General features: G+C 41.3%; 1 non-coding gene and 1 pseudogene across 1 annotated transcript; both read left to right on the top strand.

Moving 5' to 3' along the window:
* Window positions 1-3,625: 3,625 nt before the first annotated feature.
* Window positions 3,626-3,697, top strand: TRNAW-CCA. The gene has a single exon. It is a non-coding gene; the product is annotated as a tRNA-Trp (tRNA).
* A 716-nt stretch (window positions 3,698-4,413) lies between these two features.
* Window positions 4,414-6,161, top strand: LOC102409103 (annotated as a pseudogene).
* The last annotated feature ends 6,324 nt before the right edge of the window (window positions 6,162-12,485 follow it).

Below are 12,485 nucleotides of genomic sequence, written 5' to 3'. Positions count from 1 at the left end.
GCATATCTGAGGTTATTGATATTTCTCCCTGCAATCTTGATTCCAGCTTGTGTTTCTTCCAGTCCAGCATTTCTCATGATGTACTCTGCATATAAGTTAAATAAACAGGGTGACAGTATACAGCCTTGACGAACTCCTTTTCCTATTTGGAACCAGTCTGTTGTTCCTTGTCCAGTTCTAACTGTTGCTTCCTGACCTGCATACAAATTTCTCAAGAGGCAGATCAGGTGGTCTGGTATTCCCATCTCTTTCAGAATTTTCCACAGTTTATTGTGATCCACACAGTCAAAGGCTTTGGCATAGTCAATAAAGCAGAAATAGATGTTTTTCTGGAATTCTCTTGCTTTTTCCATGATCCAGCGGATGTTGGCAACTTGATCTCTGGTTCCTCTGCCTTTTCTAAAACCAGCGTGAACATCAGGAAGTTCACGGTTCACATATTGCTGAAGCCTGGCTTGGAGAATTTTGAGCATTACTTTACTAGCGTGTGAGATGAGTGCAATTGTGCGGTAGTTTGAGCATTCTTTGGCATTGCCTTTCTTTGGAATTGGAATGAAAACTGACCTTTTCCAGTCCTGTGGCCACTGCTGAGTTTTCCAAATTTGCTGGCATATTGAGTGCAGCACTTTCACAGCATCATCTTTCACGATTTGGAATAGCTCAAACTGGAATTCTATCACCTCCACTAGCTTTGTTCGTAGTGATGTTTTCTAAGGCCCACTTGACTTCACATTCTAGGATGTCTGGCTCTAGGTCAGTGATCACACCATCGTGATTATCTGGGTTGTGAAGATCTTTTTTGTATAGTTCTTCTGTGTATTCTTGCCATCTCTTCTTAATATCTTCTGTTTCTGTTAGGTCCATACCATTTCTGTCCTTTATCGAGCCCATCTTTGCATGAAATGTTCCTTTGGTATCTCTGATTTTCTTGAAGAGATCCCTAGTCTTTCCCATTCTGTTGTTTTCCTCTATTTCTTTGCATTGATCGCTGAGGAAGGCTTTCTTATCTCTCCTTGCTATTCTTTGGAACTCTGTATTCAGATGCTTATATCTTTTCTTTTCTCCTTTGCTTTTCACGTCTCTTCTTTTCACAGCTATTTGTAAGGCCTCCCCAGACAGCCATTTTGCTTTTTTGCATTTCTTTTCCATGGGAATGGTCTTGATCCCTGTCTCCTGTACAATGTCACGAACCTCATTCCATAGTTCATCAGGCACTCTATCTATCAGATCTAGGCCCTTAAATCTATTTCTCACTTCCACTGTATAATCATAAGGGATTTGATTTAGGTCATACCTGAATGGTCTAATGGTTTTCCCTACTTTCTTCAATTTAAGTCTGAATTTGGCAATAAGGAATTCATGGTCTGAGCCACAGTCAGCTCCTGGTCTTGTTTTTGCTGACTATATAGAGCTTCTCCATCTTTGGCTGCAAAGAATATAATCAATCTGATTTCGGTGTTAACCATCTGGTGATGTCCATGTGTAGAGTCTTCTCTTGTGTTGTTGGAAGAGGGTGTTTGTTATGACCAGTGCATTTTCTTGGCAAAACTCTATTAGTCTTTGCCCTGCTTCATTCCGTATTCCAAGGCCAAATTTGCCTGTTACTCCAGGTGTTTATTGACTTCCTACTTTTGCATTCCAGTCCTCTATAATGAAAAGGACATCTTTTTTGGGTGTTAGTTCTAAAAGGTCTTGTAGGTCTTCATAGAACCATTCAACTTCAGCTTCTTCAGCGTTACTGGTTGGGGCATAGACTTGGATTACTGTGATATTGAATGGTTTGCCTTGGAAACGAACAGAGATCATTCTGTCGTTTTTGAGATTGCATCCAAGTACTGCATTTCAGACTCTTTTGTTGACCATGATGGCCACTCCATTTCTTCTGAGGGATTCCTGCCCGCAGTAGTAGATATAATGGTCATCTGAGTTAAATTCACCCATTCCAGTCCATTTCAGTTTGCTGATTCCTAGAATGTTGACATTCACTCTTGCCATCTCTTGTTTGACCACTTCCAATTTGCCTTGATTCATGGACCTGACATTCCAGGTTCCTATGCAATATTGCTCTTTACAGCATCAGACCTTGCTTCTATCACCAGTCACATCCACAGCTGGGTATTCTTTTTGCTTTGGCTCCATCCCTTCATTCTTTCTGGAGTTATTTCTCCACTGATCTTCAGTAGCATATTGGGTACCTACTGACCTGGGGAGTTTCTCTTTCAGTATCCTATCATTTTGCCTTTTCATACTGTTCATGGGGTTCTCAAGGCAAGAATACTGAAGTGGTTTGCCATTCCCTTCTCCAGTGGACCACATTCTGTCAGATCTCTCCACCATGACCCACCTGTCTTGGGTTGCCCCATGGGCATGGCTTAGTTTCATTGAGTTAAACAAGGCTGTGGTCCTAGTGTGATTAGATTGACTAGTTTTCTGTGAATATGGTTTCAGTGTGTCTGCTCTCTGATGCCCTCTTGCAACACCTACCATCTTACTTGGGTTTCTCTTACCTTCGGCGTGGGGTATCTCTTCACGGCTGCTCCAGCAAAGCACAGCCAATGCTCCTTACCTTGGACCAGGGGTCAGCGGCTGCGATGGGCGTGCTAAAGCGCAGGCAGCTGCAACGGGCGCACTACTGATATAAAAATGAATAAATAAATGAATGGGTAGAAGAGAAAAATTTTCCTTACTTTTAGAATGACAACTAATAAATTAAAAGGAATAATATATTGAAAAATCACCATTTGGCAACCATCATAGTAAAAAATTCATTAAGCCAAAGAAACTAATGAGTAGAAGTTTGAAGAGGAACAGGATATATACGCAGTCTCAAAGTAGCTCTGCACAAAATGTTTACTAAATTACATGGGGCAAAAGAGTAACTTCACATGGAGAAACCTAGCAGATACCACTTTAACCAGGTGATCAAAACAATCTCAAAACTGGGACACATTGAAACTGATTATTACCTGGGCATTAACTGACGCATGTGTGTGTGTGTGTGTGTGTGTATGTGGTTAGTTGTGTCCAATCTTTGTGACCCCACGGCCTGCAGCCTGCCAGGCTCTTCTGTCCACGGGATTTTTCCCAGCAAGAATACTGGACAGGGTTGCCATTTCCTCCTGCAGTACTGGCGGCACCAGTGGTAAAAAACCTGCCTGCAGGAGATGCAAGAGACACGGGTTCGATCCCTGGGTCAGGAAGATCCCCTGGAGAAGGGAATGGCAACCCACTCTAGTATCCTAGCCTGCAAAAATCCCATGGACAGAAGAGCCTGGCAGGCTGCAGGCCGTGGGGTCACAAAGATTGGGCATGACTGGGCACGCACATGCAGGTGCAGGCCTCCACTATTACCTGAGAGGGGATAAGGACACATCATCACTTCACGATGTTCTTGCTCCCAAAAAGCATAACCTGAATTCAGTCATGAGGAAACTCCAGCTGAGGGACATTCTATTGTCGAGATCACGAAAGCCAAAGAAACAGTGGAATAATTGTTTTAGACTGAAAGAAACTAGAGACATGACAATAAATGCAGTGTATGGTCCTGGATTGGATCCTTTGTTATTAAAGGCAGCGTTGGGACAACTGGAGAAATTTAACTGGGGTCTGTGGATTAGATGGGGCTTCCCTGGTGGCTCAGAGGTTAAAGCATCTGCCTCCAATGCAGGAGGCCCGGGTTTGATCCCTGGGTTGGGAAGATCCCCTGGAGAAGGAAATGGTAACCCACCCCAGTATTCTTGCCTGGAGAATCCCATGGACGGAGAAGCCTGGTAGACTACCGTCCATGGGGTCACAAAGAGTCAGACACGACTGAGCGACTTCACTTTCACTTTCACTTTGTGGATTAGATGGCAGTCATGTATCAGTATTAATGTGTTGATTCTAATGATATTGTTAGGTATATCTTGTTTGAGGAAATACTCAAGTACTGGGAATGATGGGTATGACACCCATCATTGGCAATTTACCCATGTTGGCAATTTACTCTCGAATGATTTAAGAAAAATTTTCTTTAAACTATTCTTGAGGGGACTTCCCTGGTGGTCTAGTTGTTAGGACTCCTTGCTTCCACTTAGGGGTCATAGGTTTGATTCCTGGTTGGGGAAATAAGATTCCACATGCTGCATGACACAACCAAAAAGCAAAACAAAACAATCTATTCTTGTCTTTTTTTTGAAAATTTAGACTTCTCTTACAATAAAAAGAGAAATTAAATTAAAAATATATCACTAATATCCTCAGAGAAATAAGTAGCTATCAAATTAATGAAACAAGAACAGACACTATGAAAAGAAACACTCAAACAAAAAAGAACCCTTGCAAATTAAAAATATGGGTGCCCCAGGACACTTCCGGGTGCCCAGACTCTGTCACTGGGCCCAGCCCAGGGTCTCTAGTCGTGAGTAAGGAGGCATGTTGAGATGCAGCTTGGAAAACCAGGACGCTCAAACCAGACAACTGCAAGATGCTGTCACAAATGTGGAGAAACATTTTGGAGAGCTGTGCCAAATCTTTGCTGCTTATGTGCAGAAAACTGCCAGACTGCGAGACAAAGCGGACCTCCTGGTGAATGAAATCAACATATATGCCTCTACTGAGACCCTGCATTTAAAGCAGGGCCTGAAAATCTTTGTTGACGACTTTGCCAAACGTCGGGATTATTGACGAGCTGAGCTTGAAAGACTTGAAGCGGAAGTAATTGAACCTTTGAAAGCTTATGGAACCATTGTAAAAATGAAGTGAGATGATCTCAAAGCAACATTAACAGCAAGGAATCGAGACGTTAAACAATTAACTCAGTTAGAAAGAACACATCAGAGAAACCCATCTGATTGACATGTTATTTCGCAGGCAGAAACTGAATTACGAAGAGCTACAATGGATGTGACCCGAACCACTCGTCATCTGGAGGAAATTACCGACAATTTTGCAAAGCAGAAAATAAAGGATATAAAGACTGTATTTTCAGAATTTATCACTATCGAAATGTTACTTCACAGAAAAGCTTTAGAGGTCTACACTGCTGCCTACCAAAATATACAAAAGATTGTTGAAGATTAGAGGTTTTCTGACATTCTCTATATCCACAAGATTATTCATCCCATTTAGATACTGTAAGAGCAAATTCAAAGTTACCTCTTCGGAGATCATTGTCAGCTAAGCGTGTATCTGGAACAGGACAGGTATTGACCTCTCCACTAAGAAAGGATCAACAAACAGAAGATGATGATGAAGAGGATGAAGATTTAGATGTTATAGAAGACGAAAATTAAATTTCTTAAATAAACTTTGCATTTCTATTTTCATCTTAAATGACCTGGAATCCAGAATTACTAAAATTGTAAAGCATAATACTGGCTTGATACGTTAAACCTCAAAATTAAATCCTATTGGGAATTTAGAAATTATTAAAGAAAATTTATGCCAACCAAAAAAAAATATATGATAGCAGAACTTTTTTGTCTACTTACAAACTGTCACGATAGTAAAGTATTGCACATTTATTGACTACTTTCCCCACACTGCACATTTCATGACTGTGACTCATTTATTTTACAACTGGAAGTTTGTACCTTCTAATCTCCCTCAGCTATTTCTTTCCTCCCCCCACCCTCTTCAACTCTGGCAACTACCTGTTTATTCTATCCGTGACTGTTTCTAGTTTGTTATGTTTATTCATTTGTTTTGCTTTTTAGATTCCACATATAAGTAAAATCATACAGTATTTGTCTTTCTCTGTCTGATAACAGAAATTAAAAAAAAAATTCACAACAGAAAGCTTGCAAAACAAGTTTGAGGAAATCTTACAGGAAAAATTATAAAGATAGATAATAAACGGGTTAAAAAGCAAAAACAAAACAAGCCCCATAATAATTGGGTTAGACCAGGGGATACAACATCTGAATAATAGGTACTCAAGAAAGAGAACAGAGAAATCAGAGAGGAGGAAGTTATTAGATGAACAGTTAAAGAATTGAAAGACGTTACTTTCCACATTGAAATGTCCCACCTAGAGCCAGCACAGTGAGTGAAAACAGACCCACAATGAGAAATATTACATCTTCGAGGTACACCAGAAAATCTGGGATAAAGAGAAGAACAGATCCGAGAAAGGAAACAAAACTAATTAAACATAGAGAAAGACTTAGGAATCCAAATGATTTGAGACTTATTAGCAGCCACACAGAACTCGAAGGCAGTGAAGAGATATCTTTAATATTCGCCAGTCCAGGTTCGATGCACGATACTGGATGCTTGGGGCTGGTGCACTGGGATGACCCAGAGGGATGGTATGGGGAGGGAGGAGGGAGGAGGGTTCAGGATGGGGAACACGTGTATACCTGTGACAGACTCATGTTGATATATGGCAAAACCAATACAATATTGTAAAGTTAAAAAATAAAAAAAATAAAAAGATTCTGGGGAAATATTACTTATAGCCTGCTGCTGCTGCTGCTAAGTCGCTTCAGTCATGTCCGACTTTGTGTGACCCCATAGATGGCAACCCACCAGCTCCCCCATCCCTGGGATTCTCCAGGCAAGAACACTGGAGTGGGTTGCCATTTCCTTCTCCAATGCATGAAAGTGAAAAGTGAAAGTGAAGTCGCTCAGTCGTGTCCGACTCCTAGTGACCCCATGGACTGCAGCCTACCAGGCTCCTCCGTCCATGGGATTTTCCAGGCAAGAGTACTGGAGTGGGGTGCCATTGCCTTCTCTGACTTACAGCCTAGAACCCCCCAATATAGCCCAGCTATCCATGATGTAGGAAAGCAAAGACATTTTCAAGCATGCAAATTCTTCAAGAATTAATTTCCCAACTACAGGAAATGGTGGCTGTATTCAAGAAGTTATTGAGGGATGTACTTCACCAAAATGAAGAAATAAACCAAGGAGGAAAACATGGGCTGAAAAGACACAGCTCAGAGAAAAGTGAAGGGTATCTGAGGATGATGGTGAAAAGAAGTCCTGGGCAGACACTGTGCACTTGGGGCCACAACAACCAGTCCAGATTGGAGTGGGTCCAGAGACTCCCGGAGAGATGTTGCCAAAACGAAAGCACTAGAACATCCAAAACACTTAATGTATTGAGTGAGGATTTCATAGTGGGGCGGGGGGGGATGTTTGGAGCTGAATTAATATGTACCTAGAAACTAAGCGTTCAAACAAATAAACTGAAAAGATAATTATTAACTTCCAGGAAGCAAAAAGTTTTGCAAGAAAGGAACACTAATATGACATTATATGACTCATTTATGAGCAGTATTTACAAAGCCTTAATGACTTAATAAGGCTTCCCAGGTGGCTCAGTGGTAAAGAATCCGCCTGCAATGCTGGAGAGGTGCGTTCGATCCCTGGGTTGGGAAGATTGCCTGGAGAAGGAAATTTGGCAACACATTTCAGTATTCTTGCCTGGAAAATTCCATGGACAGAGGAGTCTGGCAGGCTACAGTCCATGGGGTCGCACGACTTAGCGACTAAACAGCAATGACAATGACTTCATAATCTTAATAAGTCTAAATAACTAAAATTATGATATAATTATATTAGGGAATGAGGAATGGGACATATGAACCAGTGGTAATGGTGGTGGTGTGTAAGTGTAAAAGAGAGATAAATCTTCATCTTCCATAGCAGGGAAGCCAGTAGAAAATATGTGAAACAGAAAAATCAGTAAGTAGCAGTATAACCATGTTTTTCAAAATATGCTGGAAAATACAAAGGAATCAGTTAAAAGAGTAAAACGTGAGGCAAGAAAATGGGTTGGAGGGAGCAAGAGACTACTATTTTTGTTTCTTGTAATAAGTCTTGCAAAATGTTTAAACATAGAAAGAAAACCAAAAAAATAGAAAGGGAATTGTCTGGCAGTCTGGTGTTTAGGACTCGGTGGTTTCACTGCTGTGGGCCCAGGTTTGAGCCCTGGTGGGGAACTAAGATCCCACAAGTGTGCATGGCTGGGGAAAAAAAAAAGAAGGAAGAAGGAAGGAAGGGACAGAGAGCGAGAAAGAGGTGGGAGGGAGAAAGAAAGAAAGAAGAGGGAAGGAAAGAAAGAAAGGGAAGGGAAGGAAGGTAGGGAGGAAATAAAAAGAGACTACCCATTGGGGGAAAATGTTCAAAGTGAAACTATTGAAAACTTGTTTTGAGAGTCTTAATTTGTTTTGTTTTTGGCTTTATTTTTATTTATTTATTTATTTTTGGTTGTGCTTGGTCTGTGTTGCTGCTCTCAGCCTTTCTCCAGTTGGGAGGGGTGGGGGGCCACTCTCTAGTTGTGGCCCATAGACTTAATTGCCCCTCAGCATGCGGAATCTTCCCAGACCAGGGGTTGAACCTGTGTCCCCGGCATTGACGAGCAGATTCTTAACCACTGAACAGCCAGGGAAGTCCTTGAGAGTCTTTGCTTTTAAAAATCTGTCCCCCAGGCAGTCCTGGAGCTCCTACTGACTGGATTCTTTCCCTGAATGGTGGAAGTTTCTGAGCTGTGAGTTGCAGAGGATGGAGTCAGGCTGCAGCAAATCTGTCCAGAGGCATTGAATGTTTAGACCCCATGATGTCTTACTTGAGGGCCCTTTTTCAGAGCATACTTTCCCTTGTTTTATATGCAATTTTAACACATTTGGTTACTAGGAATTTAATATAACCAAAAAAAAAAAAACAACAAAAAAAAAACAAAATTCTAGATTAAGAAATGTGAGACCTGGGTTGAAGTTCTCTTTCTATGACGTGTATTAATTTGTGAGCTAAATCATTAGTTTCTCAATCTGTAAAACCAATAATAATATTCCTATTATCTCAAAGTGTTGATGGGAAGTTTGTATTTTTCAAAACTCTTTTGGTTATAAATGACAGAAACTCAGAAGCCCAACTCAAACCAGTTTAAACACAACAAAGATAAATGAAAAATGGATATGTATGGTGGAGTGAGCTCGTGCAAGCTCAAAAGTCTAGGATTCAGATGTTTAGACGATATTGTTTCAGGTCTATGTCCCTCCATCTCCCAGCTATTTTTCTGTATGTTAGGATCTTGGCGGTAAGATAGACAGGCAGCTCCAGATTTACCCGATTTTATAGCATTAAGATTGGAGAAGGCAATGGCACCCCACTCCAGTACTCTTGCCTGGAAAATCCCATGGACGGAGGAGCCTGGTGGGCTGTAGTCCATGGGGTCACGAAGAATCGGATACGACTGAGCATCTTCACTTTCACTTTTCACTTTCATGCATTGGAGAAGGAAATGGCAACCCACTCCAGTGTTCTTGCCTGGAGAATCCCAGGGATGAAGGAGCCTGGTGGGCTGCCGTCTATGGGGTCACACAGAGTCGGACACGACTGAAGTGACTTAGCAGAGCAGAGCAGAAGATAATCTTCAGAAGTACTGTTTCCTTGACCAATCTGAAAAATCCTAGGACAGATTCGATAGGCCCAGTTTGGGTCATGTGTCCATCCTTGAACCAGTCTTTGGTGAGGGAGATGGAATATTCTGATTGGTCAGGCCCGACCCTAGCGCCATTGACAATGACGTCAACTGCAAAGGTCCCATAAGCATTTTGCAACTGCTAACGTGTAGTGCCAATGTAAGTACCATTTATCATCTGCTGACAGTAGATTAGAAACTGTATTAGAAGGGAAGACAGTCTGTCATAAATAGGCTCTACCCTAAGAGCAAAGAGAAGTGGGAGCCAATATTAGGGAAACTGATAAGAAAAACGATTAAAATCCTACATGAAAAGTTTAGACGTGCAGTATTCTGAGACATTTGGTGTACAAATTGCTTTATAATCTTTACCCTATTGTTATCAATTTAGCAAAGTTTTGTGTATGTTGAAAAATTAGTGCTTGCCTATGTGTTTAACTTGTCCATCTACAATGACTTTTCTCGAAGTTTCCAGATAGTTGGTGATTTAACAGGGACACTGTCCTAGAGAAAAGTTAATCTCATGGGTAAGATTGTGTAGATTTATTACATGGCAGTGCAGAATGAGAACTAAATCAATCTTTTACACAATAAACTCTACACAAAAATGAAGTTTTCACTTCCACTCTCAAAGACAGAATATTGAATTGGGTGGGTCTATTGAAATAGGACAATACTCATGTTTTCACGTTAAGCTTGCTTGGCCAGATCTGCTGAGCTAAAAATATACCCACTTTACCTACGTATAGTATGTAAATACATCTCTCCCTGGAGATCTGGCTTTAATCTTTTGAGTTCTCCTTTGCAGTTTCCTTTTTAGCAGAGTGTATGTTGGTGGGACCTGCCCCTGGCAGCACAAAGCACAAGGTTTTTCTTGGATTTTCATATCGATAGTGCTTATCACAGAAGATGACATGTTTCACCCTTTCTCCCGTATCACACAGCTCTGACATTAGATTCACCTGTTGCTACAGGACATTCTAGGAGCTTCTGTTCAGTCGGATCTCCTCCCCAGCTGATCTATATCTCAACTCATTAGGAATGTCAGTATACATCATGTAATGTCTGTGATCACAGCTTGTCCCAAGTTATGACTTTATTAGGAAGAAGAAGAAGGAGAATGAGGAGAAGGAAGGAGAAAGAATGGTTAATACATAGTTCATTTATGAACTTTCCAGATTTTCATCGCTCCCCTCAATCCATTTGCTCTAATTCTTTTTTTTTTTTAATTGGAGTATCATTGCTTTACAATGTTGTGTTGGTTTCTGCTGTACAGCGAAGTGAATCAGTCACATGTATACATATACCCCCTCTTCCTTGGATTTCCTTCCCATTTAGGTCAACACAGAGCAATGAGTAGAGTTCCCTGTGCTGTATAGTCTGTTCTCATTAGTTACCTACTTTATACATCAGTTCAGTTCAGTTCAGTCGCTCAGTCGTGTCTGACTCTTTGTGACCCCATGAATCGCAGCACGCCAGGCCTCCTTGTCCATTACCAACTCCCAGAGTTTACTCAAACTCATGTCCATTGAGTTGGTGATGCCATCCAGCCATCTTATCCTCTGTCGTCCCCTTCTCCTCCTGCCCTCAATCTTTCCCAGCATCAGGGTCTTTTCCAATGAGTCAACTCTTTGCATGAGGTGGCCAAAGTACTGGAGTTTCAGCTTTAGCATCAGTGCTTCCAATGAACACCCAGGCCTGATCTCCTTTAGGATGGACTGGTTGAACCTCCTTGCAGTCCAAGGAACTGTCAAGAGTCTTCTCCAACACCACAGTTCAAAAGCATTAATTCTTTGGCACTCAATTCTTCGGCGCTCAGCTTTCTTCACAGTCCAACTCTCACATCCATACATGACCACTGGAAAAACCATAGCCTTGACTAGATGGACCTTTGTTGGCAAAGTAATGTCTCTGCTTTTCAATATGCTTTCTAGGTTGGTCATAACTTTCCTTCCAAGGAGTAAGCGTCTTTTAATTTCATGGCTGCAATCACCAAAATCAGTGATTTTGGAGCCCCCAAAAATAAAGTCTGACACTGTTTCCACTGTTTCCCCATCTATTTGCCATGAAGTGATGGGACCAGATGCCATGATCTTAGTTTTCTGAATGTTGAGCTTTAAGCCAACTTTTTCACTCTCCTCTATAGTAGTGTATATATGTCAATCCCAATCTGCCAATGTGTCCATCTCACCCACCCCATTTCCTCTAATTCTTAATTTTATCTAGGTCATTCATTGTTTTGGATCACTATTTTGTACCAATTTGTATGTGCCGTGCCATGCTCAGTAGCTCAGGCGTATCCTACTCTTTACAACCCCATGAACTGTAGCCCACCAGGCTCCTCTGCCTATGGAAGTTTCCAGGCAAGAATAATGGAGTGGGTTGCCATTTCCTACTCCAGTGGATCTTCCCAACCCAGGGATCAAACTGGCATCTCCTGCATTACCACTGGGAAGCCCACCAATTTGTATACATATCACTAATTCCTTGAAGCTCTGTGCTGTTCATCTTCTTATAAAAATGGATTACTATTTACTTACACAGTTTTAATAGAAAGCAAAGTGTCAATACCCAAAGTATTCATAATTCTAATCTATTTAGCACCACAAAAAAAATGGAAGTCTTTGCAGGAGGCAATCCCATTGGTGAGAGGTTAGTTTCCACAAAGAATGTATAACTTGGGAGGCAAATAGTTATCACACACTCAAGAGTACTATCACACCAGGAGAGGGAGATTAGGAGAGAAATTTAAGGGGGCAAAGAGAAGGGGGATAGGTGGGTTGGCAGAAAAAGGTGATGATTAATTGCAGAGTTATGGGAAGTGGCCATGAGGGAGAAAGCAGAGGGATAGAGCTCAGGGTGGAATTCAGCAGTCCAACTAGGGGGAAATAGTTATGTTTGTTTATGTTTCCATGACAACCAAAGTACCTTAGAAATAGGAAATAGGCCAGGTGGAGAAATAAAGAGAAGTGCAAATCCCCAAATCACAACATCCTTAATTGGTTGCAGATTTTCTTTGTGTTAACTTTATAGAGATCACTTGTTTTTAGATTTCATATTTAATCTTTTTCTTGCA

Source organism: Bubalus bubalis, chromosome 16 (genome assembly GCF_019923935.1).
Source record: "Bubalus bubalis isolate 160015118507 breed Murrah chromosome 16, NDDB_SH_1, whole genome shotgun sequence".
Taxonomy (NCBI): domain Eukaryota; kingdom Metazoa; phylum Chordata; class Mammalia; order Artiodactyla; family Bovidae; genus Bubalus; species Bubalus bubalis.
Note: the sequence above shows the minus strand (reverse complement) of the source record. Positions and strands in the feature narration are given on the sequence as shown.